Source organism: Myotis brandtii, unplaced genomic scaffold, assembly GCF_000412655.1.
Source record: "Myotis brandtii unplaced genomic scaffold, ASM41265v1 scaffold71, whole genome shotgun sequence".
Lineage (NCBI taxonomy): Eukaryota > Metazoa > Chordata > Mammalia > Chiroptera > Vespertilionidae > Myotis > Myotis brandtii.
The window spans coordinates 4,901,786-4,928,004 of record NW_005370787.1 but is presented as its reverse complement, the minus strand read 5'-3'; the positions used below and the strand labels follow the sequence as shown (position 1 = coordinate 4,928,004).

The window sequence follows — 26,219 nt, the reverse complement described above, 5'->3', positions numbered from 1 at the left end:
GTATGACTCCCGAGTAATAAGACAATGTTGAGGTTTAATTTACAATGCCAAAAATACCCTTCTCGCACCATCAGAAAATAATTAAATCTCTCTCCATAACCTTCAAAGCTCTTTTTAGTCTCTGCCAACGCACAACTACTTTAACATTATAATGTGTAACTGCTCCATAAAATTGCTTTTTAAAAAGCTCTTCCTGCTAACCTTTAACCCTGAGGACTGTGCATAATTTATTATCCTATAAACAATTGAATTCTTTCCTTTCTCATTTTGGGAGGATTTTCTTTCTTCCTCTTTCTCCATCTATCTACATTGCTCCTTTACTGATAATATTGAATCAAGGCACTTTTATTATTTGTCATTTTCATTTAAGAAGTATGCTTCCTGGTCTTAATCAGCATTTAATAAAAATGGGATATGTTATCTCTAACAAAATCATTGCTTTGATCATTTTTCTTGTTGTACCCTCTTTTAATTTCTCTTTCTTTGAACTGGTATCCATTGTAAGAAAAAGAAATTTCCAATTTCTGTTCTTAGTTATGCTATTACTAGAGGCCTAGTGCATGAAATTTGTGCACAGGAGTGGGTATTCCCCAACCCAGCCAGCACCCTCTCCAATCTGGGACCCCTCGGGGGATGTCTGACTGCTAGTTTAGGCCCGATCCCTGCAGTCAGACATCCCTCTCACAATCCAGGACTGCTGGCTCCTAATCGCTCACCTGCGTGCCCACCTGATTGCCCCTAACCTCTCCTGCCTGCCAGCCTGATTGCCCCCTAACCACTCTCCTGCCGGCCTGGTCACCCCCAACTGCCCTCCCCGGCTGGCCTGGTTGCCCCCAACTGCCCTCCCCTGCTGGCCTGTTTGTCCCCAACTACCCCTGCTGGCCTCGTCACCCCTAACTGCCCTCCCTTGCAGGCCTGGTCCCTCCCAACTGCCCACCCCTTCAGGCCTGGTTGCCCCCAACTTCCCTCCTCTGCTGGCTTGGTCGCCTCCAACTGCCCTCCCCTGCAGGCCTGTTCACCCCCAACTGCCCTCCCCTGCCGGCCTGATTGCCCACAACTGCCCTCCCCTGCCGGCCATCTTATGGCGGCCCTCCCCAGCCGGCCATCTTGTGGTGGCCATCTTGTGAGGTTGCAGCAGCCATCTTGTGACGACGTCACACAAGGGTGTTGCGCGACGCCACCTAGGCTTTTATTATATAGGATATTTTGAGGAGATTGTGATTTGAAGCAAAATATAGTCAAGTCTCTCATCTTCATATATGGATGGAGTGGAACTATATAATATGAAGTCATATAAAAATGTTAATTCATGCTATGTCAAATAATATTGTAAAATATCAATGGCTAATTCTAGAACTAATTGTTAATTCATTTAAATGTAAAAAAATATTTATGTTCTATGATGATCTTATAAAGTTGTTAATATATTTCTTAAGTTTCCAGGCTCTATACAAAATTTTTTGTGTATCAAATAAGAAATTATCTTATTGTAAACATAGATCAGGATTTAGGTCTGAGATAGGAATCTGAAAACTCTATTTGCTTTTATTCATTCCCTAAACCTATACTTCTTGCCCTTTTGTTTTCCTCAACATTCTCACTTTGTTTCTCTTACTTAAAAACACTTCCTAAAATCTAATTTTCTTTAAGACAGTTTTACAGTATGGTCAGGTGACTTCCTCTTCAGAGTAACAACTTATAGTGGTTCCTGTCCCACTTTTGGGAGTTTAGGGCTATGCTTGTTTCCACACCATGATTGGCGCCTTTTCTGAGTACCTCAGAGAGCCCCCAGCAGCACCTCAGGAAGCTCGTTCTTATAAAGATGATCCAAGTGCTCATCAAACTGTGAGAAGAGCTAAAAGCATCATCTCAAATACCCACCTCATTCCATCATAGTCTGGATCTCCTGTAAGCAAGATTTTCTTAGAGCATTTTCAGGATTCTTAAAAATACAAAATGTGCTTTGGCTGTGCAAAATCTCACTAGGTGGCTGAATGGGTACTTTTGTTCTCTTCCCAACATCTTATAGGACAAAGTCAAGCAAAGTCTTCAAGAATTCAGGCAGTGATTATATTATTGAAGATCCTGCTAAGTCACCAGTTTAACAAAGTATACAAACCAAAAATTAAACTGCACATGCACACCTGAAGATTCTGGGGTCAACCTGTATCTCTTCATTATTATGTTCAAACAATTAGCTCTTTCACACTGATGAATAATTTCTGGGCCTTCTCCTACTCCTCCTTGTCTCCATTCCTTCTGTATTGGACTAGAATCTCATTTGCCTCTGGGCTCCCTGCCACACACGTAGTTCTTTTCTCCATCCTGGCACACTGTACACAGTGGTATTCCAAAAATATAACTATAATCATTACACTGCTCTGTTTAAAACTCTTCAGTATTCCCTGTTGCCTTCCAGAGGAACTTGAAACTGCTCCATTGGCACTAAAGGCCCTCCAAGATCTAGCATCCACCTATATGTGTCTCACACTTCACCACTGTCCATTTTCATCTATCACTCATACTTTCCACTCAGTTAACACATAACTAATTATGGTTTCCCATATACATCATGTTTTTCTTTAAGTTTTTGCTTCAAAAACTCTGTAGTATACATCATGGTTTCCCTAATAGCTAGGATGGATACTTGAAGTCAATGCATGCTGTGGACATTTGCTAAAATGTCAAAATTGCTACTTAGGGATGTTTATAGTAAAATTCAGCTCTGGGATTGAAAAACTATAAATAGATCAGTTTTTCTAGTGAAGTTTTTCTTGATAAATTACATATAATTTCATTTAAAATGTATGTTTTATTATATTTATAATTCAATATTACTCTTTCCATAGTCAATGTCATAAATATAATAAATGTTAGAAAAACAAATCATTTTTCATGATGAAATAAACATATAAGCCATCTCTTTTTTTTAAGATTTTTAAATTGGTTTTTACAGAGAGAGGAAGGGAGAGGGGGAGAGAGAGAGAGAGAGAGAGAGAGAGAGAGAGAGAGAGATATCAACGATCAGAGAAAATCATTGATTGGCCGCTTCCTGCATGCCCCCTCCTGGGATTCAAGCCCACAACCTGAGCATGTGCTCTGACCAAGAATGGAACCTTCACCTTCTGGTTCATGGGTCAATTCAACTACTGAGCAACACTGGCTGGGCAACATATGAGCCTACTTATTCTTAGTCCAAATATAGAAACCGCCAACCCTCATAGTCATCTCTCAGTCAGAGGTTTAAGAGCAAGAATTACCTTTTAAAAATTGGAACTGAAAAGTATAACAAAAAAAAATAAGTATGACTATGTGAGAGGACTTTCTCTAGGATTTGAGGGCATATAATATTTTTTCCCCCAGTTGATTTGCCATAATCTATAGGCTTAGGTGCTGGTGTACAAGCTTAATGAAGGCAGAGTGCTGGTTCTACTTCCATAGTCATTTGTTGGCATGCCTTTGTTGTTCAGCCTGAGCTGCCACTGGCTCTCAGAATAAAGTATGCATGTCACAGGCGCTGGCTTTTGTCACTTCAAAGCTGAGTTTGCCTGTCCAACACTGACATCTGGTTTAAAGGAACTTTACCTAAAGAAGTCAACCCAGAATGCACACACTATATTATGACAGTGCATATGCTCTACTGAGGATGGTTCAGTGCTGTTGCCCTTTTATAGAAAAGGAAGTGCACTGATTTAGTTTACTTAGTTCACTAAGTAAGTCTAACCTTTTATTTGTAAGGTATTCTTTAGGAAAGTATCACAGGTAAAATAAATGAAAGGTAATGTGGTAATGTGACAATTTTACTTGCGATGAAGTAAAATATAAACAAAATGTATAATTTTTTAAACATAGAATGATTGTTAAATTTGCCTTGTGTCTACTGTATACCAATCACAATAATCAACCCCTCTGTCTAAATGAGTTAATTTTTTTCTTTTTGCCAACCATATAAAATACATATATTTTCATCATTTTTTAAATGAGGAATTCACAGCACTGGTAGGTAAAAGAATCCATGCCAGTTCGTTTCAGGACTGTTGCTTAAAACTAATTCTGACTGTTAACAAAGCATGTGATTTTTAACCTGGGCAACTGCACACATTCAATTATCTACTGTAAATGATACCCTCCTACTGATCCTCACTTCTCCTTCCCTTAAATGAAAGTACCGTCAAAAGAACACCTTGAAGCTAAACTTTGAAAAATGTATTAGACTCTGAGCTACTTCAGATGCTTAAGAGTGAGATCATCATTGCTAACTTCGATCATTTTTTCTCCAAATGTATTAGAATATGATTTGTTGAAACAACATATTTTAAGTTACATAATACATTATAGATACATGTTTTCTTTACCTGCAGAATGCATCCTTTTAGTAAGATCCTCTTAAATTCTTTTTGAAATACTGAGACTCTTTACTGAACCCCTGGCATTGCTGGTGTTTCTGTGTCCTTGGTTGCCACCCAGTGGCAGCAGCCAGACACTTCAGTTGTATAACAAGAAAAGTGGTATTTTTCTGAGTAGACCGGCTCTTATAATTCAAAAGTAGATGGTAGATGTTACTTTTGTGTAACTATTTTGTAAAAGTGTTAGCCATGGCTATTATTGAGTACAATGAAGGAAAAAGTCTATCTAGCTATCTAGATATTGCCAAGGACAACTAATTCTCAATAAGGGGGGAAAAATCAACAACAACACCTGTTTTTTATTTTCTCAGAAAATTGATAGCCAACACTTGTCCTTTCAGAAAATCATTAGAAATAAAGTATTTGTGTTAAAATTCCTGTCAAAATACATAACAAATTTATCCATAGGTCAGTGATTAGTGCAGTCAAAGCAAATGCTAGATATCTCCAATTTTTTCAAATATGATGTTTTACCAATAGGGAAAAGCATAAATATCGTACACCAAATAAATAATCTTAAAAGATTATGTCTTCTCAGGAGGGCAGGTTGTAGAGTGTGGCATGGAAATAATTTATAGGAAGTACTTTAAAGCACTTGCTTCCAGAGACATCTCAGAAACTACATGAACCGCCGTGAGGAACATTCAGTACCTTATAACAAAATGGGTTTTATTTAAACCTCCAAAAGTAAGGAAATAAAATGGACCACCCCCAATAATTAAAAAGTAAAGTGTTGACCTGTTTAAAATACGAGATCATTTTATTTGAGATGGTCTTTTCTTTTAGTTTGAAGATAACAAAAATTTTCTATAAAAATTATTAGCAAAGTATTCTTCATCTGTTTGAAAAGTTGTATGTCTCTGGATAGATATTAATTTTATTTTTATTTGATTTAACAAGGTATGGCTTGGAAATGGGACAGATAAAGCAATGTTATACCACTTACAATTACTTAGTTAATCTTTAAATATGTTGATCTAAGTAACTGCAATGCAATATTTTGAAGAAATTATCCACTTTTTTAAAAAAAAAATTCAAACTTACAGAAATGCATTGAATATTAAATCCCTCTTGTGTTGATTAACCAACTATCATTTTGCTACACCATAGATTGTATAGTGGTTTCCTCATGATTAGGTTCAGGTTAAACATCCTTGAGGAGCATCCTACGTAGATGATATGTGCTACTCATTGCCTCACTTCAGTCCATACTTCATGCCATTTGTCACGTTACTGAAAAGGTGCTATCCATGATGCACACACAGGCCTGGTGTCTGCTAGGTCTTGACATTTTAATGGTACTTTCTGCTTTGTTATTAATAAGTAATCTGTGGAGTAATACTTTGAAATAATCTCATTTCATTGCAATATTTTACTCAATTACTTTCAACTACAATGTTAATTTTTGTAAACACTAAACTTAAACAATGATTTTGAGTGTTTTCAGTAGAGAGCAGGTATCTTGGTGATGCTGAAACTGAAAAGAAATATGTATACACCATTAAAAATAAACATGAGTCTAAAATGGGGAGAGAGGAGTACATTTTAAATGCTGCAAATTTACTCAAACTTTACACAATAAAATACATAAAAATATTAAAAATAAAGCCATCTGGACTGTCTATTTATATTGCATAAACATATGGGAGAGATGCTTTTAATTGTTATTTAAAAATTTTATTTTCACCTGCCTTATTTACCTGTCACTATTTTTTAGTAGAGTACAGTTATGCCAACATTAATTAAGCAGCAATAACACTAAAGCAGTGAGGGATATTGACATACCAAGAGCATTAACCTGTGTCTTGGTCATGTATCTAGCAAGTTATTAGTTGGAACATAGCACTACATTTCATGTGGCAACCATAGTAATGAGTTTACCACACTTTGCACCTTAGAATCAAAACTGAAGACCAATTTTAATGTGTTGGATCTACTGATTTATTATTTCTAAGAAATTTTCCAATAATTTGATAATTACTTGGAGAGTTTCACTTAAAGCAGCGTGGACCAAATTCAGAAAAAAATGAAAAAAAATTTTCTTTATAAGCCCTGAGTAGAAACGCATTGTGTCTTTACTTCACAAAGAAATGAGCATCATGATTAAACAGTCAGATGCCCCAAAGCCAGTTAGTAGACAGCTTTTAGCTTCACCTGTTGCAATCCAGTCTGCTACATTTCACAGTGGAAGGCAGTTGGCTAATAGAGCAAAAGAATTTGAGATAAGTGTGAAATATTCCAACTAACATTCTTCTCAGTATCATCAATTCCTCCCCAGATGCAATAGTCATTTTTAGCAGATACTTTTTCCAAACAAATGACAGCTCTCATTGCAATGACAGGGCACCAACATTTATAACACTTGCATAGGTATCATTTAATAAATTATTAATATATTTTAATAACTATTCATTTCTTCCTAAAGCATTTCCTGTTATGAACGGTTGTACTAATGACAAAATCATTTGAGAAAACTCTATCTGAAATCCTGGTGTCCTTCATACTCCTGTCCCTCCCCCCTTTTTGGTGTTCAGAAGTTAAGTGGAAAATAATTATGTCTTTAGAAATATATCGGAAGATATGTTTGTTGAGTAAAGCAGAATGTCATTGAGAAATTGCAGAGAGGATGACTAAGAGCTTTCTGAATATTACCTATCAGGTCAGAACAAAGGGGGTGAGTCATGAGCTGGAGAGTGACCCGGTGTAGACGATAGGAAGGATAATTCAGAAGCAAAACAGAGGTGATGTGTAGCAGCCAGCTCATGTTGTCTTGGAAAGAGCTGGCTGTTAAATTTCCACTAATTTTGAGAGCTGATTTGCTTTAAATTGTTAGCTTAAAATTGCAAAGAGAGAGCCTTCATACTGCAGTGATTAGCAATTGCTTTAATTTGAAGCACCCTCCATATCCTAGAGAGCAGTTTTTTAAAATTTACTAGTTTATTTGGATAATAAGCTGGTTTATGAAATAATACATAATTTATATGTGATATGCGATATGTATAAAGAATGTTATTTGGAAAATAATAATAGTAATGGTAATAGCTTATTTGGCTAAAGAAGTCATAGAGTGGTTAATAATCTTACCATGGTTATAACTATATAGTTAAAATTTATAGTCACTCATTAGCAATATCTAAATGAGAAAATGTGTCAATTGTTGCTGGTCATTACAAAGCAGAAGCTACCACTTACAAAAACTGCTTTTGCTGATATCGCCAGTGACCTCCACATTGCTAACTCCAACTGTCAGTTCTCAGGTGTCTTGATAATTGACCTGTCAGCAGTGTTTGATACATTTCATTCTTCCTTACTGCTTGGAGCACTTCTTCGCGTGGCAACGCAGATACCACATCCTGTCTCACTGTTTGGCACTTCAACATCTCCTTTGTTAGTTCCTCCCTTTCTCCCTGCACTCTTTTTTTTAAAAATTTCTTTATTGATTAAGTTATTACATATGTGCCCTTACCCCCCCATCGCCCCCCCACTCATGCCCTCACCCCCCTGGTGTCTGTATCCATTGGTTATGCTTGTATGCACGCATACAAGTTCTTTGGTTGATCTCTCCCCCTTACCCCCACCCTCCCCTACCTTCCCTCTGAGGGTTGATGTTCTGATCGATGATTCTCTGTCTCTGGATCTGTTTTTGTTCATCAGTTTATGTTGTTCATTATAATCCATAAATGAGTGAGATCATGTGATATTCATTTTTCTCTGACTGGCTTATTTTACTTAGCATAATGCTCTCCAGTTCCATCCATGTTGTTGCAAATGGTAAGAACTCTTTCTTTTTTACCGCAGCATAGTATGCCATTGTGTAGATGTACCACAGTTTTTTAATCCACTCATCTGCTGATGGGCACTTAGGCTGTTTCCAAATCTTAGCTATGGTGAATTGTGCTGCTATGAACATAGGGGTGCATATATCCTTTCTGATTGGTGTTTCTGGTTTCTTGGGATATATTCCTAGAAGTGGGATCACTGGGTCAAATGGGAGTTCCATTTTTAGTTTTTTGAGGAAACTCCATACTGTCTTCCATAGTGGCTGCACCAGTCTGCATTCCCACCAGCAGTGCACAAGTGTTCCTTTTTCTCCACATCCTCTCCAGCACTTGTCGTTTGTTGATTTGTTGATGATAGCCAGTCTGACAGGTGTGAGATGGTACCTCATTGTTGTTTTGATTTGCATCTCTCGAATGATTAGTGACTTTGAGCATGTTTTCATATGTCTCTTGGCTTTCTGAATGTCCTCTTTTAAAAGGTGTCTATTTAGGTCCTTTGCCCATTTTTTGATTGGATTGTTTATCTTCCTTTTGTTAAGTTGTATGAGTTCCCTATAGAAGACAGAAGGAAGGCCAAGAGACATATGAAAACATGCTCAAAGTCACTAATCATCTGAGAGATGCAAATCAAAACGACAATGCGGTACCATCTCACACCTGTCAGAATGGCTATCATCAACAAATCAACAAACAAGTCCTGCACTCTTAATATTGACATGCTAGAGGGCTTGGGCCTTGATTCTTTTCTCCATTTGCACAAGGTTCTCAATCATGGTACCACTGACATTTTGGTTCAGATAATTTTTTTATTGTGTGGGGTTGTCTTGTGCATTTTAGGATGTTTAACAGCATCCCTGACTTCTAGCTACTAGATGCCACTAGCACTTCACCTCTCCATTGTGACAACCAACAATGTCTCCAGCCATTGTCAGATGTCTTCTGGGGGTAAAACTGGCTCCAGTTGAAAACCACTGACTTACACTCTTGCAATCTTGGTGACCTCATTCAGTGTTACACCTTTACAGACATCATTGTGCTATTGATAAATACATTTGTTTTACCAGCCCAGTCTTTAACAAATTCCACGTTTGTACATTCAACTGCCTACTTCACATCCTCTGTTTGATGTCTATAGATATGTGAAACTTTAGATGTGCAAAACTGAATTGATCTTTTCTTTGAAACCTTCAGTCTCAGCCTTCTGCATCTTTTGATACTAATTTCTACCTTCAAAATACCATAAATAGTTGTATGGTTGGCTTAAACAAGAAACATTTATTTCACACAGTTGTAGAGGCTGGGAGGTCCAAGATGAAGGGACAGCTGATTCAGTGTCTAGTTGAGGGCATTTTTCCTGGGTTGCAGATGGCCACCATTTTGCTGTTATCCTCATATGGCTAAGAGAAAAAGAGGTCTTCTGTCTCTTCCTTTTTTAAATAAGGGAATTAATCCTATTATAGGCCTCACCCTCATGGCCTAACCTAACTATAATTATCTCCCAAACCCCACTTCCAAATATCACCCCATTGGAGATTAGGGTTACAGCATATGAATTTTGGGAAGACACAAAAATTACCCGATATAAATGCATTTCTTTTGCTGTAGAAAAAAATTAGAAACAGAAAGTATATTTTCCCATGTAACAAATTTGGATCCCTTCATCTGCATTTTTGGTGACTGTTTTGCTGCATAATCTCTGATGGGGAATAGAGAATTGATTTAATTTTATTTTACCTTGTGGTGCTATTTGTCAAAATGGTGATATTTTATATTTACTATTATTAAAGAGAAATCAGTTTTTCAAATTTGTTATATCCGGAAAGCAAAATCTCTGAGGAGAAATGTTATTGACATTCAAGAAATTATGAAGAGCCATAGGTAGAGAAAGCATGACCTTATTTATTGAATTTCAGAATATTGCAGCAGAAATAACACTTCAAAACAACAGATTTTGGGAAAACAAAGGGAAATACTGGGTTACATGGTGGGTAGTAACTTTTAAATAATTGTTATTCTACAATATAGTACATGTTGAAATCTTGCTTTTAAAAGAACTTATGGATAACTAATTCATAAAAGGTTAATAAGAAAAGTTAATGTTTTGGAGAGCATTTTGATATTTTAAGATTATCATAATAGAACTGAGCATTTACTCAAAATATCTTTTAGTAGCATCATAAAAAACAATATTGGTCTGGCTGCTCAATATGTATGTTCTTAAATAGTATTCATAATGAGTCAAGCTGAAGCAGAAAATGAAAACTGTTTTTCCAGATAATTCAAACTAAAAATACACAGTCATCTAACATAATTATTTCCATTGTGAGAATTTTGTAAGGGCATAAAATCTTTGTCTCAGAGCAGTATTTTAAATATAAGTTAGTGATGATTCTCTGGTATATTAAGCTTATTCATTTATTTCCTATTAACTTTGCATGCAGATTTTCACTCATGCAAGTATATTTATGTTCCTATCATGTGCCAGACCCTCTTTTAGTGGCTGAGGATACAGATTTGAAAAAACAAAAAACAAAGGTCCTGCCCTCATGAGCTGCATTGTATGTAGCTCATGCTAGTGATATATTAGTGATAATTGCTATGTCATAAAATCAGGACTTTAAAAAAGGAAAGAGTAATATGCAAGTGGCATATTATTTTAGATAGGATTTTTGCAGAAGATACCCATTTTGTTAATCCTCACTAGAGGATATTTTTCCATTGATTTTTAGAGAGAGTTGAAGGGAAAGGGAGAGACAGAGAGAGAAAAATTGATGTGAGAGAGACATGTCGATTGGTTGCCTCCTGTGCATGCAAGACCAGAGCCAGGGATTGAGCCTGCAACCGAGGTAGCCGGGACTCTTTAGTCCAAGAGCCTACTAGTATGCTCTGTCCACTGAGCAAAACTGGCTAGGGCTGCAGATTCTATTTTACTTAAAAGGGAGAACCAAGTTTTCTCTAGATGTTCAGAACATGTAGTATTTTCTCAAATAGTCAAATGAAAGGCATCTGATACAGCATAATGAACTGAGTACTTCTAATTACTTCTCCTCATTCTAAATATTTAATATACTGTATATTATAGATGCAGTGCAACAGCCGCTAATTCTCCACTATGCAGTGAGATAATGGGCATTAGTAGTTTGCAATATACATCTTTGTGTTCTAGGATCCATTATATAGGGCAGCTACTAAATGCAAAGTAAATGAAATGGGTTGATAATTTCCATTTATGATTTTATTATTCTCAAGTAAGTCATACACTTAAAGGTGAAATATCATTAAAAGGTTGATTAAACAAAAACAATAGTTCTCCTGAACTACCTCACCTTAATCCCAAAGGCAACAAACCATAGCAAAATAGGTACTTTTATTGCAACTTTCTGGTATAACTATTCTGGACATGATTTTTTGATTGCTCTTTTGATGGATTCTAATGAAGAACACTTCACCTCCTCACTTTCCCTTCCCACTGTTGCTCATCTAGTTATATGGCTATGCTCAGTTCTTCTAGGGTGTCTTACTAACATTACAAAATGTTCACACTTTGCTTTCTGGCTTGCCAAATCTTGTCAGTATACCTGGTAAATGAGGTGCTTACCTTGCCCTTTCTCCTCTTCCCTCTGCATCCTGTGTGTTGACCATATGCCCCTCCTTGGCTGTAGCCCATTCTGTGCCTCCTCCAGCTCTGGGCTTTCTCTGCCTGCTTCACTGGGCAGCACCTTTTCACATGCCGTCTTTCAGAAATGTGTGGAAATGTCTTTGATGTTAGTGCACTTCTGATCTCTGTATTGGGGGTTAGACCATCCTATTTTTAAAAAATATATTTTTATTGATTTCAGAGAGAGGAAGGGAGAGGGAAAGAGAGATTGGAAAGTCAATGTTGAGAGAGAATCATTGATTAGCTGCCTCCTGCATGCCCCCTACTGAGGATCAAGCCCACAACCCGGGCATGTGCCCTTGACTGAAATCAAACCTGGGACCCTTCAGTCCACAGGTCGACGCTCTATCCATTGAGCCAAACCCGATAGGGCCCATTCTATTTTTTAATTAAAAAAAAGCTTTCTATTATAGTTGACATTCAATATTATACTAGTTTCAGTTGTATAGCATGTTAGTTAGACGTTTATGTAACTTATAAGATGATCCCCCTAATAAGTCTAGGACCTACCTGGTACCATACATAGTTATTATAATACTAGAGGCCCGGTGCATGAAAATTCATGCACTGGAGAGGGGGTCCCTCAGCCCGGCCTGCCCCCTCTCACAGTCTGGGAGCCCTCAGGGGTGGGAGGCGACCCGGCGATCAGGGGAAGGAGATGCCCCCATCACACCTCTGCTGCTGCCACTGCCAGCAGCGCAAGCCTCGGCCGTCCCTGGTTACCTGAGCCTTGGGTGACCCTGGGCAGCTGGGCAGTCACCATCCGAGTCTTTCCTCCACCTCAGGCCCGCCCTGGGATGCTGGGGGACTGAGGGAACTGGGGGACTCCAGAGGCAGGCGTGCAGAGTGGCCGGGCCCAATTGGCGGCGGTCCTGGCCTTGCTGTGCACCTGCCACCCCAGTGGGGCTGAGGGGACTGGGAGCCACCATCTTGTGACTGTGGGTGCTGCCATCTTTGAGGATGTGACAGTCAATTAGCATATTCCCTCCTTATTGGCTGTGGGTGCCACCATCTTTGAGGGTGTGGCAGTCAATTAGCATATTCCCTCCTTATTAGATAGGATTATTGACTATGTTCTGGCTGTACTTCACATTCCAGTAACTGCTAATTTGTATTCCTCAGTCCCTCCACCTTTTTCACTCAGCCCCCACCAACCCCCTCCTTGATGACAACCATTAGTTTGTCCTTTGTATCAATGAGTTTGTTTCTGTTTTGTTTGTTCCTTTATTTTGTTTTCTGATTCCACATTTAAGTGAGGTCATACAGTATTTGTCTTTCTCTGTCTTATTTCACTTAGCAGAATATGCTCTAGGTCCACCCTTGTTGTTGCAAAAGATAAGATTTCATTCTTTTTTTGGCTGAATAATATTCTGTTGTATGTATGTACCACATCTTCTTAATTTATTTCCTCCTATATAATAAAGAGGTAATATGCAAATTGTCCACCACACCCTCGCACAAGATGGCTGCCCCCATGTAGTCACAAGATGGCCACCACAAGATGGCCAGCAGGGGAGGACAGTTGGGGGTGACCAGGCCTACAGGGGAGGGCAGTTGGGGGGTACCAGGCTGGCAGGGGAGGGCAGTTGGGGGCAATCAGACTGGCTGAGGAGCAGTTAGGCGTCAATCAGGCAGGCAGGCGAGCAGTTAGGGGCAATGAGGCAGGCAGGCAGGCGAGCAGTTGGGAGCCAGCAGTCCTGGATTGTGAGAGGAATGTAATGTACGACTGGCGGTTTAAATGGGCAGTTGGACATCCTGCGAGGGGTCCCAGATTGGAGAGGATGCAGGCTGGGCTGAGGGACCCCCCCACCAGTGCACAAATTTCATGCACCGGGCCTCTAGCCCTATACAATAAAAGCCTAATATGCTAAGTGTCTAGTCATCTGGTCAGCCATAATATGCTAATGATATGCTAAGGCAATTCAATCACTTGCTATGACATGCACTGATCACCAGGGGGCAGACATTCGACCAGTCGCTGTGTATGTGCAATGACCACCAGGAGGCAAACACTCTGACCAGTAGGTTAGCTTGCTGCTGGGGTCCGGCTGATCAGGACTGAGTGAGACAGGCCAGACACACCCCGGAGCCCTCCCGTGGTCCCTCCCTGGCTGGCCAACCTCCCGTGTTCCTCCCTGGCTCTGATCGTGCACTGGTAGGGTCCCTCGGCCTGGCCTGCACCCTCTTGCAATCCGGGCTGAGGAACCCTCCCCCCCACCCCCGAGTGCACAAATTTTGTGCATCAGGCCTCTAGTTGTAATATATCAGCTGGAGAAGAAATAAATGTCTTTATTTGTCCAGGTACACAAGACTATCTTTTATTTCTTTGTGTTTTTTTATTCAATATTTTTATATTATTTAAGTTTTGTTCTATAGTCTGCTTTTATGTTGTCTATTTTTCTTTAATAATAGATTATAACTTTAATTTTATTTTCTTCCAAGGATAAGAAAAGTTAATTACTAATTTCCCCCATGACATATCAAGTTGTAAAATTAGTATTTACCCATTCTATTTATTACCTATGATTCATAAACTTTAGTTGCATCTTATGTATCATAGTATCCGATTTTAATAAATTGAGCTATGCTATTTAATAATAATAATAATTTTTAAAATGTAATAGGTTACATTTTGCAGCACAGGCTCACATAAATTATCTTATTTTTTTAAAAAATACAGTTTGAATGTTTGCCTAAAGAAAAATTTCACATTCATCTTCCTCCCCACCCAAAATTCAGCTTTGATATAGAAGTATAACCTCCAGATCCACCAATTCTAGACTACTTTATTCCTCCTGGTATACACTCATTTATTATATCATTTAGAGAGCAACTGTTTGTGTACAGTGTTGGATTAAATGCTGTGTTAAAGTTAAAATGAACATTATTGCTATAAAAGTTGTGGCATTTTCATTGACACTAAATAATTTACTTTCAGTAGTTCAAGGAAAAATAAAAACAGGGAAACACTAATATTAAGAACATACCTCCTCCTTCATATTCTTTATTTATAATCAAAATAAAAATTTCAAGTTTTTATTTTTCTTCTCCATATTAATCATCTGAGGTCATTTCAACCAATTCTTGCTCTCTAGATATTCTTCAACTTAGTCTGAGAACAATGATTTAGCCAAGATGTTTAGAAACAAAGATATTTAACATCCAATTCATGCATTAGAAAACAGACTCTTGAAAGACAAAATTAAGAGCTCGGCATCTGCCCCTAAAATTAGAGTGAACAGTTGGAACGTGTTTCATCTGCCGCTGATGTTGACAGAGTGCTTTTTCTGCGCGGTGAACAGCAGGAAGCACAGGGAGAGCTGTGACCCTGAGGAAGGCAGGTGGCGTGCTGACAGCGGAGCTGCTTGTGATACCTCAGCTGGGCCCGTGGCCCTTTTATTTGGTTGTGTTCACATCAAAAGAGCACCTATGAGAATCACTGGATTGACAGCGTGGTTGACACATAGCTACAGCTTCTGCAAATATTTACAGGAAGTGTCAGGGAGAGGATCAGCACCCATTATGGGGAGCAGAGTAAATAGGAAGTATGCATTAGGGAGATTATCTCGCCTTTCGAAGTAACAGGGAAGCTTTTGTAAAAGGAGTGATTACAAAAGTGTAGGATAATCTGAAGAGTATGATGAGAAGATTTTCCCAGGAAAGGAAAGATGTTGTCTTAGGAACTTAAAATTTTACTCTACATCTTTGACAATGGTTCAATGTTGTACATTTCTTGATGTTTGTAGCTTTTTTTTTTAAAATGTGTACATCCTCTCTCTAGTTTATTAAATGTTTTAAGGTAGAAGCTATAATAATCAAGGCCTAGACATATTATAGATTCTATCCTAATTATGACACATTCTATACTCAATATATATAACATATACTTTAGTTTAATGCTTTGAACATCATAGGTCCTCCAAAAAATATTTATTGAGTAAATTATTGAAGATAATAGTAGGAATGGCTACATGAGAGTTTAGGAAGTTTTCTCTTTTATATTTTCAATAGCATTTCATTGACTGTCAAATACAAAAATGACCACTATTGCTACCAAAAGGGTTGCTATCTTTTATTAATATTTAAGTTTTTGTAACAGTTTAAAGTAAATATAGGAAAATGTTAATATTGGGAACAACTTCCTCACCCATATTCTCTATTAATGATAAAATGAGAGCACCAATTGTAGCATTTAATTTTTTCTACCTACCTCTTAAAAATTAAGTTTTTTACAATTTTCTATACTTTATTATATAACAAAGACACATTTCTTTGAAAATGAAAGAAATGGACACTTTGTAATTTATAAATACCTTAGGGATGATACTAGTAACATAGTGGTTTTTACATTATTAAAAAAACTCATGAACTTAAGTTAAAAAAATTGCCAAAAACAAAACAAAAAAGTGGTTCTATGAGAAAATTATTCAGACATACACACCTTGACATTATTTGCAGAAAAAATAAAGATAGAACATTTGTAAATTTAGGAACCTAAACACTGAATGATATTTGTTTTGGCTTTACAAGAGATGGGATTAACTATTCAAGTAGTTGTTTACCTGTCTCACTTACCTTGCTTGTCCATTGCATTTCTGTTTCTATATAAACAAACAAGCACTAAAACCTTAAGGGTCAGAAGTTTAAAATAATAAACATGTCACTCAAAATCATGTTACAAGAAAGGAAAGGAATTATAGGAATCCTAGAGATCACCCCCTTTCAGTGGTCTTCATTAGCTCACAGCAATCCATTTTCCTCGTACAATATCTTCATTGATTGTATTTCCTATCACTTCACCTTTAAAGTGGCTATTTTTTTCTGTAGAGGTCAGGTTATGCTCAATCTCTTCTGTTATTAGAGATAAAAATAAAGCCACTATGCTTACACTTAGGGATAAAAAATTAAGGAAGCTAAATTTAGGCAAGCATTCTGCCAAGAGAATGTTTAGAGATACAATTAATTATGAAATTTCTTTTACTTATATACTTTAAAATCTACTCTAATCTTTTTTGTTTCTAATGGTTTGAAAATGGTATGGCAGATTTTTAGATATATTAGTCAGGAGTTATATTTTTAATAACTTTATCTTTATGTGAAATATACAGGGTGGGGCAAAAGTAGGTTTATAATTTTTTTTTGGGGGGGGCCGTTAGGAACTAGAAGTTTTAATATATTTTATTGATGTTTTACCGAGAGGAAGGGAGAGGAATAGAGAGTTAGAAACATCGATGAGAGAGAAACATCGATCAGCTGCCTCCTGCACACCCCCTACTGGGGATGTGCCCACAACCAAGGTACATGCCCTTGACCGGAATTGAACCCGGGACCCTTCAGTCTGCAGGCTGACGCTCTATCCACTGAGCCAAACCGGTTAGGGCTAGGTTTACAATTTTGACTGCAAAATACAGTTTATTCTTGCATTGTTATTTATTCATTATTGTATCATTTTACATACAAACCACTGTAAACCTACTGCTGCCCACGTGTGTATATACTTTACACATTTCAAAGTTTCTTTACCTCATTTGTTTCTTCAATATCTTTACAAGATAAAATGAACTGGTATATCTTGAACTCTTAACTATAATGTTAAACTTTTCTCCTTTTAATTTTAAAAAATCACATTAATTTTTTATATTACATATTTAGTATTCAAGCCTGGGGGAACTACATAGCTGTAGGTTTTAGTGTAAAGGTCATTCTTTCAGCCGCTTTCCCTTATCTTTAAAATTGTCTTAAGTTGAAATGATGTGGGAAGATTTTGATACCCTAGTCCAGTGGTCGGCAAACTCATTAGTCAACAGAGCCAAATATCAACAGTACAACAATTGAAATTTCTTTTGAGAGCCAAATTTTTTAAACTTAAACTATATAGGTAGGTACACTGTTATTAACCTACCTATATAGTTTAAGTACTGTTGATATTTGGTGCCTCCCCCACGCTGCATATCTCGTGGCCCGCCTGCGCCGCATCTCCCGTCACCCTACCGACCGACACCCCCAACTTCTTCTAATGCCACTTCTTCAAAATAGACTCGCCCAGGCTGAAAACCGACTTCTGCGCATGGGCCACGAAGTTTCAATCGTACTGTATGTGCGCGCCCGCACGTGGTATTTTACGGAAGAGTCATACTCAAGGAGCCAAAGAGCCGCATGTGGCTCGCGAGCCGCAGTTTGCCGACCACTGCCCTAGTCAATGAAAAAAAATTAAGACCATGAATTGAATATTAAGAAAAAAGTTCTTTATGGTTTTATTTACATACACACCAGATATAAATTCATATGACATCCAGGCCTTTGTTGTTTTTTTCTCTTCATAAATAAAAATGTGTTTCTTTGATTTTGCTTTTGAATCCTCAGCCATCTGTGACACTGTGAACATATTTCGGAGTTTACAGTTGTTTGTTGGCTTGAATTAGATCAAAGTTTATGCAGCTTTCACAGTTTTACTTGACACAGTTCTTTCTTGTGTTTTATATATGTGTTGTTCCCTTCTGAACAAATTCTCTGGCTGTCCTAAAGAACTATATCTCTGAAAGAATGGATTTGTCCATGTAGCTGGTGACATAAAATCAGATTAATGGTTCACAAACAATACAAACAGAAGTTAAGTGATTCCATTGTTGTTTCTCTTCATGTTACAAAATTTTAATGCCGCATAACTACATCTCTGAAGTGGAACTATTTTCCAATAAGTAACATTTATTGAATGCTTGCTATGTACTTGGTATTGTGGCAACGCCTTGTGGTGACAACCATTATTAGTGTCATTTGCACATTGAAGAGCTGATGTATACAGAGCCACATGCCTCGTCTTTTGTTGCACCAGGATTTGAATCCGTGCAATCTTACCCCAGTGCCCATTCTAAATCTTCACACAATACAGTGCTCAGGGAGGCCATGGCTCTGTGGTTTGGCACTTCAGCATACCTGTTCCTCCTTAGGAAGTTTCCTTCCTTGGATGCATTTCCTGCCTTGGCTCCATGGGCATGGATTAAGCCAATGACCTATGAACCAAAAATATAAATATTCAAGCACAGAACTATTTATGTGTTTATTTACATGTAAATAATCAGCACCATAGCAAGAAGCAGGGAGTATTAGCATGATATTAAGAAAGAACCCTGGACTTCGACACTTAGAAGACCTGGACTCATATTCTGTCTTGTGTTTGTTTTGTTTTGATTTTCCATAATCCTCACCCAAGGATATGTTGAGAGAGAGGGAGAGAGAGAGAGAGAGAGAGGGAGAGAGAGAGAGAGAGAGAGAGAGAGAGAGAGAGGATGAGAATGAGAGAAACATTGATGTGATTCATCGATTAGCTGCCTCCCTATACTCATCCTGAACAGGAGTTGTACCCACAATTTAGGTATGTGCCCTGACTGGGAATCAAACCCACTACCACTTGTTGTATGGGATGATGCTCCAACCAACTGAGCCACCTGGCCAGCCTTCTGTCTTCTTCTTGATAAATGAGTGATTTAGGCTGGTTAGCTGAGCAAAGAGTCTCAGTTCTTTCATTCTAAGAAAAAGGTAATAATACTTTTCTTTGTATGGATTACTGTGGAGATTAAGTGAACTAATTTTGTAAAAATAATAGTAAAACCAATTTAAATATAGTAGAAAATAAATACGTGATAGTGTTCTTTGCTTCCTTCTTACAAAGCAGATGGTTTAAAAATAGTTAAAATTATTTGTAAAAAGTATTTAGAAACACAAAATATTTAGCAATGGGTTGTTTAATTTTTCATAATTGTAATTGAAATCAGAGGTAATTATGAAATTGCAAACCTTTGTTTGTAAGAATGATTGCTGATAAGATAATTGTAGTACTGTAAGTAATGAGATGTTAGTTTAAATGATTCATCATAGCCATAAAATTTAATAAATGGAGATAGTTAACATATTTTTCAAGTTATGTAATTGTGGCCCATTAGAGAGTTATAAAATTAATTTAAAAACCATATTTTTTCATTAAATAATGGAATAAAGTAGAATATATCACTTATAGTAAACAAGCATTATTTTATGATACTCTCTATTTGGTTTTATATACATACCTAATCATATGTATGTATATACTAGTTTGTGATATAAATATTACTTCTTTTCATGAATTTCAGCATTTTTAAAAGTCACTGTTTTAAAGGCCAATTAATCTCTGAACAGTATGTTTATCATCAGAAAGATGAAGTAGTATTACTATCAGTATTATTCATACTCAGGCATGTTTTTGTTCTGCCATAGTCCCACTGCCATGCCAATGTGCCAACATAGCCTTTACAATTATGACATTGATTCTTATCCCATTGCTCACCAGCCAGCTATCATAGCAAGTATATTAGAAGAATTTCTTGACATCTCTTGCTTGAGCTAATGTTTTATTTAGCTGATGCAGGCTTTTGCTGTTAGTTGCTGTTAGCCATGGAAAGGAAGCTTGGTGAATTAAAAAAAGGGGGGGGGAGATGAATTATCCTTTTTCTTATTTGAACTTTGCTTGATAATTCTTTCTAATTTGAATGGTTCTTGATGTGCTGAAATTATTTCAGGAGAACAGTTCAATAATTGCATAGTACATTAAGATAGCAAGTCATTATGCCATTTTGAGTCCCTAAGAGAAGCAGGGTTAGCCGGGCAAAAGAACAAGAAAGATCTGCCCGTTAGATGGAAATTTTACTGGAGATGTATGCATGCATGTGAACCTTCACTCAGGCTGAAGGAAAGGAGATGAAATCTCAGTTATGGATCAGGTTGACATGAGAGAGATCTGGTTCCTCTCACAGATGTCAGAATGGTGGTGGAAGGAGCAGAGAGTTGAAAGCAAGTTGCTGAGTTTTAATTCATTGTGGACTGTTATAGAGCTGGGGAGAATCATTGCTTTTCTGAACTACATGGCAGAGCATATAATCATCTCTCTCCTCTCTCTCTCTCTCTCTCTCTCTCTCTCTCTCTCTCTCTCTCTCCTTCCTTCAGCAAATTGACCAAGAAGTATGCAGTTAAAAAAAAAAGATAGGCCAAGAGAAAAGGCATGGTATGGTTGACTTTTACTTTTAAAAATATTCTAAAGTACAGCTTTAAAAACTGTTCCACTGCCAGCCCCCAAGTCCACTCTCTGCCCCCATGCAAAACTAAGCTGAAAATATTTAAATCTAAAGCTAAAAATTACCGTCAAGGGAGATTTTACATGTAAAGTTATGGTTAAAGAATTTTCCTATTTTTAACCCCTTGATGCTTATTTTATGCATATGCTTGAGAGCTATTGGAAGGAACAAATTAATATTTTATTTTCCAATTTAAAAAGTTGTGTTTTGCTGCCATTAGGATACCCTAGGCTTTGCTTTATTGGATCATTAATTAGTGCTTTGAATGGTTGAAGAGACTTATTCCATGCACATCACACTTGCAACACACAGGAGGCATATATTTATGAAAGACTAAAACATACCCAGGAGTCCCTTACTGCCATATTAGAACATTTATAAATGGGACTCTAATTTAAAGAGCTGCTGCAATGAAAATGAAATGCTATATTGATTCTTAGGCCAGATGCTCTTTAGAAAAATGCAGTGTGTATATTATTCCCACTCCAAATTATAGCTTCAAATCTGACCTGGACATCCTCAAAGATAATTCTCTGATGACCTTCTAAGGCAATTAAACTAAGGGTCCCTGGGATGACTTTTGTACTCTGGGTGGCAGAGGGTTTCTAGGAATAGCCCTCTGGTATCAAACACATAGTTTTGTATGGCTTTGAAACCAAAAACAAAAATTTGCTAAAATTTTGTTCTTCAACATTGGAGTAAGGTTCTCCTTTTCAACAATAAAGGGGTTGGCAAAAGTAGTTTATAGTTTTGAGTGCAAACTGTAGTTTAATCTTTAATTATTTGTTAATTACTGTATGATTTTCCATATAAACAACAGTAGACCTATTTTTGCCCACCCCTCATGGTGGGGAAGTACTTAGTGAATTTTAAACGACATGTTTTGTGTGAATCATTGTTAGTAAGCTATCAAGCATTATCCCCAAGTTATAATTTTACCTTTTTCATCAAAATTTTAATGGGAGAATTTATACTAGGTTTTCAATGCATTTAATGAATGATCTTTATACAGATGTTCAAAGAATTGTACATTTCATAATGGATCAATGCTTCTCCAAGTCTGCTTCTCAGACCAAGTAATACCAGATTTACCTAGAATTTATTAAGAATGGAGACTTCTAGGTCTTACTCTAAACCTAATTAATCAGAGTTATTAGAAATTGACCCAGCCATTTTTATTTTCAAAGAGCATCTAAGATTTGTCCATTAAATTTTGAGAAGCAAAACATTTTATTTCTTTATATAAATACAAATGGAAGTTATATAAATAGGGTTATTATTAACCCAAATCTCCTTTTCAAATATCATAAATTATCACATAAATTTTATACCAGGTGAAAAAAGGAGCTTACATAATAAATAAGTAATTTAGACTTGTAAATAAAGGAAATGGCCCTAACAGGTTTGGCTCAGTGGATAGAGCATCGGCCTGTAGACTGAAGGGTCGCAGGTTCGATTCCGGTCAGGGGCATGTACCTTGGTTGCGGGCACATCCCCAGTGGGGAGTGTGCAGGAGGCAGCTGATCGATGTTTCTAACTCTCTATCCCTCTCCCTTCCTCTCTGTAAAAAAAATCAATAAAATATATTAAAAAAAATAAAAATAAAGGAAATGGACTCACACAGAGACACATATATAGAAAAGGTACATTGCAATGGAAGGATTTATTTTCTAAGTAAATATTTGTAAATGCCCTCCATTATATATTAGTTAATAAGGCAATATTATCTTTTGGAAAATAATTTGAGAAGTACCAACAATTTTGTTTTTGCTACTAATTTTTACCTCTGATTCCTAAGTGATCTAAAAAACTAACCTTCTTACTTCCCTGCATTTGTTTTGGTATAAATTTGGCAGGTTTAATGACTAGTGATAATGGTAGTATTTTTGAGGGATGACAATCTGTTATGCATTTTAGTGAATAACTGTAAAAGTGCACATCAAGTGAATTGATCAGCTAAACAATATAGGCCTGAATGTAAAGGGAATCAATTAAGTGTAAGATCAGTCATATAAAGAATATTTTCCAGGATTTATTTTGAGAGATATTTAGAGGAGCAACAAGAAGAATAAAAGTTTCAAATCATTTTGGAGATTATATATGTATTTTAAAATATTAAGTATGGTTTTGTTTGTTTTTAATTGTAAGATTCCTTAGAGCAATTAATAGGCCATTGTACATAGAATTCCTTGAAGATGACATAGCTCACTGTTTCCTGAAAGTATTTGCTAACAAAATGGTTTTTGCATCAGTATCTTCTGGGACTAGTGTAGTGTGGAAGTTTAGAAAATATGAATTTAAGTTTACAGCGCAACAGTGAACCCATAATCTTCTTAAGATAGGTCTTCCTAGAAAACAGTTGAATTTAAGTATGATTTATTGTAACAATTTTATAACCTCCCCTATCCTTCATCCTCCCAAAGGCATAGTTGTCTCTTTGGCTGTAAGCATGAGTTCTGCTTTGTCATGACTTCAAACATAGCTTAATAGGCCAGGCGGACCCAAATACAAAAGGAAAGAAAGAAGAGTGCACCAAATTCATTGGTTATTGATTATAGCTCTGCTAGCCCTGGTTTTGTGCCTTCCTATCTTTACCACTATTATGGATTCTGACCAACCTATCTATGAAGAACTCAGCTCTCTGTGCCTTTGAACTGACGCGGATCACAGGGACTCTGGTAGTTCTACAATTCCCAGACTGTGCTCTCACCTGCCTACTAGAAATCTTAGGACTTCATGACAGCTCCTCATATCAGGGTGACTGTCCGTGATTCAAGGACAGAGACAGCAAAATGGAAAGTCTAGATCAGCTAACTCCTACTACAACACAGAAAATTGAAACTACTGTGTTTATTATACCCATATATTATTTTCTATCAACTCCTGCCTATGAAACCTTGCATCATAACAGTGATTCCTTGAAACCTCAAATTCTTACTGGGTCCTCAGACCTAAATTCTCCAGAGTGGTCCTGTTATGCTTCTTCTTAGGACATGGCATGCCACTGGGCCGGGGGGGGGGGGGCAGGGGAAACTGCTGAGGTAGCTCCCTTATGGAAATATTTATGGAAGTAGGACTAAACTAAAAGTTCCACCTGGCAGTATACCACTTCAGAGTCAGTGCTAGCATTATTGCATATATCCATATTTCAGCACTTAGCTTTCCAGCTCTGACCCAACACAATGCTCCTCAGTAACTTTGTGTTAGAGGAATGAGTGCAAAATATAGATAAATGAATTGAAAGCAATGGCTGGAGTAAGTTATATAATGACTAGAGGCCTGGTGCACGAAATTTGTGCACAGGTAGGGTCCCTAGACCTGGCCGGCAACCAGGGCTGATCAGGGCCTTCCGGCTGCCAGCCAGGGCCTTCCTTCATTCCGCGCTGCCCCATGGTGGTCAGCGTATGTCATAGTGAGCGATCAAACTCCCGGTTGAACTCCTGAGGGGACACTTTGCATATTAGCCTCTTTTATATATAGATGATGGCTAGTTGTCAACAGTATAAGCTGTATACCCTGAAAGACGTAGTCTAAGATTTAATGTTTTTATAGTTAAAAACGGCTACCTTTACTATATCTCTAAGGAATATGCTTAAGCCTTATCCATTTCTACACCTGTTTCTTGTGCTTTGACAATATACTAGTGCATCACTAGATACTTTAAACTTATAGTAATTAGCCAAGAATTTTGCACCTTAAATCTGGTGGGTTACTATCACCATTCAACAGTTATTTTAGCTGCTACCAAAATATTTTAAGTCCACGGCTGTTTAATCACAGTAATTGTCCTGTTTGCAGACTTTCCAATGGCAGAGAGGCCTTGTGACTGACAGCTGGTGATGATAAAGTTTGGCTAACAAATAAGCCAGAGTCCTTTCATGGTGTCATTGCCTTGCCTTGCCAGATGTCAAAGCTGTGAGGAACCTGTCCAGTGGCTGACATTTGGCTTGGTGAAACTATAATCGCCTTGTGGGTACTGGCTCTGTTAGAGAAGAAATATATAATCAAACAGAATGTCAGATCAGATGGATTCCTCAGCTATATTGCTTACTTTTGCTTATTATACAATGAACTGGCAGTTCAGCATCCTTTTTTTAATTTCCTTGGAATATGCTACAACAATTGAGTTCATTTTTCACACATAAAATGCCCATCATCTGCTTTTTAAAAAATAAAAATAAAGAGAAACCTTTAGCACAGAGTGCATATGTTCCAAACACATAGTGAAATGTACATTAAATATACTCTACTGAATATGTATTCCATATACTAGTACATGAATAAGTATTATGCATTCATGACATACAAAATAAAATGGAAAGTAGCTTTTATATTATCACTCTGGTCTTTGTTAAGAAGTAGGCATAAAGACATAGTTCATTAGTTTTTTGGGTTTATATGCCTGTGATATGAAATCTAAGATTCAGGGATGCAGTTTTTCTTGAATATTTATGTGCAATTAAAAATAATAACACTTTACTTAATTGGGGTGGCATAAAGTGTTCCATTCCAAGGGAGAAGTCATATTTTATACCACACCAAAACTAAGAGAAGTTTGGAGATAATTCAGAAAATAATAAAATGATTTCTTTTCAGAGACAACATATTGCATACCGCATAGAAATCTCTAAGACATACGCCAGGGACCACACGTTTTTGGGCAAACTGCATGTTATTTAAATCATCATAATGCACTTTAGGTGTTGTTTTTCAATAATTATAACATTTTTATTTACAAAAACAAACACACAAGTAAAGTTCCTAGTACTTTTTTAATGTATGGTACTGCATAAAACATTTTTCTCTATGAAGAGGGACCAAACAAAATTTACATACGTATCTAGATTCGCTCCTTTTTCCATGGGCGTGAAAAATGAGAACACTCATGAGCGGTCCTTAACAGATGGCGCGCGAAACACGAGAAAACTCCTGAGCGGTACGAAATGTGTTAATTGCTATGATAACTGAGTACTAAACCTGGGGTTGTGAATTTATTATATATGAGGACTAAGCTCTGAGACCTCATTATCCTCATTTTTTGGTAGAATAACCAATGCCAGTTATGGATTGTTTATTATGTTCCAGAATTTATATTAGATATTTACTATATTATATTACTTAACTAGAGGCCTGGTGCATGAAATTTGTGCACTGGGGGTGGGGTTCCCTCAGCCCAGCCTGCCCCTCTCACAGTCCGGGAGCCACAGTCTGGCAGCAGAGGCTCGGAGCAGGCGTCTCGTGTGTGTGTGTGTGTGTGTGTGTGTGTGTGTGT

The 26,219-nt window shown here is 37.3% G+C and overlaps 1 protein-coding gene across 2 annotated transcripts in view; it reads left to right on the top strand.

Annotated features, from left to right (window-relative positions):
• GPC5 (glypican 5) overlaps positions 1 to 26,219 on the top strand; it is a 1,292,453-nt gene that overhangs the window by 328,855 nt on the left and 937,379 nt on the right. The window lies entirely within an intron of this gene.